This window comes from Octodon degus, unplaced genomic scaffold (assembly GCF_000260255.1).
Source record: "Octodon degus isolate 3935 unplaced genomic scaffold, OctDeg1.0 scaffold00010, whole genome shotgun sequence".
In the NCBI taxonomy this organism is placed as follows: domain Eukaryota; kingdom Metazoa; phylum Chordata; class Mammalia; order Rodentia; family Octodontidae; genus Octodon; species Octodon degus.
In genome coordinates this window covers 12,281,456-12,283,327 of record NW_004524586.1, presented here as the reverse complement: position 1 = coordinate 12,283,327, position 1,872 = coordinate 12,281,456, and positions in this window count along the sequence as shown.

Genomic DNA, 1,872 nt, shown 5'->3' with positions numbered 1-1,872 from the left:
TACAATAATATTAGTGCTTATTTGAGTTATCATGTCCATTAATATTTGTTTTATTTAGTTTACAACACTGGTATTTGGTGCATAAACATTTGTTATTGTTATCTCTTCCCATTGATTATTTTACAAGTATGTCGTAACCCTCTTTGTCTCCCTTAGTCAGTTCTGGCTTGAAATCCACTTTGTCTGCAAATAGGACAGCCATTCTTTCCAGGTTTGTGCCACATGGACTATTGCTTACATCCTTAGACTTTCAGTCCATGAATTTGTTTTGGAGTTAAATGTGCAGCATATTGTTGGATCTTGCTTCTTAATCCATTCTCCAGTCTCTCTCTCTCTCTCATTCTAGCAGTGCAGAATGGTCTTAAATCCACTTGTCTAGCCTAGGACAGTCTCAAACTCACAGCAATCCTACTGTTTCAGCCTCCAGGAAGCTTAGATTACTAGTACATGCCGTGATTCCTGAAAGTCTATATCCTTTGATTGCCAGATTGAAACCATTCACATTGATTGCTATGACTTGCTGTGTATTCACTTATCCTTGTCATGTTGTTTTCCTGTTGTTCATTCTCTTTTTTGCTCTCAGATTGATTATTTGACTAGCTTGGTAGATTTATTCTTTTGGTGTTTATGGCATTTTAATCCTTATTATTTCTTTCTAGAATGTCATACCAAATATTTGTGAGTGCTGGTTAGATGATCATGAATTTTTGGATGTGTTCTTTGTCAGGGAAGTATCTGCTTATGCATCTATTTTGAAAGATACTTTTATGGTGCACATTGGTCTGTGTTTGAGGTTGTTATATTGATATATAGGGAATCAAGAACTTTGCACCCAGCTCTCCTTGAGTTGAGGGTTTGTGCTAAGAAGTCTGTGATTATGATAGGCTGTCCTTTATACGTGATTTGTTTCTTTTCTCTAACAACTATTAATATCCCGTTCTTACACTGATTTTCTGCCATCTTGACTGCTATTTATCTTGACATAAATTTTCATTTTTGATCATGGCTAATTTGAGTGCAATATGCCTTAGTTATCTGTATGTCAAAATCTTTTATTCATATTGGGGAGTTTATGCCATGACATCTTTTAAAAATATTTTATTTTATTTTATTTTGAAGAGTAAAAACAAAAGCAAAAACAAATAGCAGAAACAAAGATACAAACATACAACAATACATATGTTAAAGATTTTCAAAACCAGAACAGCAAATTACCTTATGGTTATACTTTCTGCTGGATGGTTAAGACCAAGTTAAAGCAAGACCTATATAAGTAAAAATGTAACTTTTGTATATGGCAAGGTCAGTCAAATTCACCCAGGATTTACCCTGGAAACAATGTACAGCTCCTTTTAGATCTTTTATCAGTGTCAGCCATCTGGGTGAGTCACAGCTATTGCTTGAACAAATTTGCTCTTTGTGAAAGCCTAAGAGGATATTTTCTGTCTAGGTGATTGTCCTTAGGCACACTATACCTCATCAATCACTTTCCTCACTGGCTCCATAATATCTTTGATCAGAAAATTTGGGACACCACTGAGTTATAAGATAGCTCAGCACAGGTTCTTCTATGTCTTGAGTCCTTCCTGACTTTGAAGGGTTAGGGCCATGAGGTAGAAAACGTAATGCCATATTAATAAGATAAGCTGTAAAAGGCTGAGCTGTAAAGGCTCAAGTCAACAACTCCAGGCAATTACCAGTTCTGTTGATAACACACTACTATTATCGACTATTAGACTATATTGGGTTATTTTGTTGAATTCAAGTACCTACAGTTTTTGAACTGACATCAAGTATGGAAAGGTACTTTAAAGATTTCTCCAAATACAAAAAAGGTGATTAAATGAAGGACCATTGTGTAGTGAAAAAAAA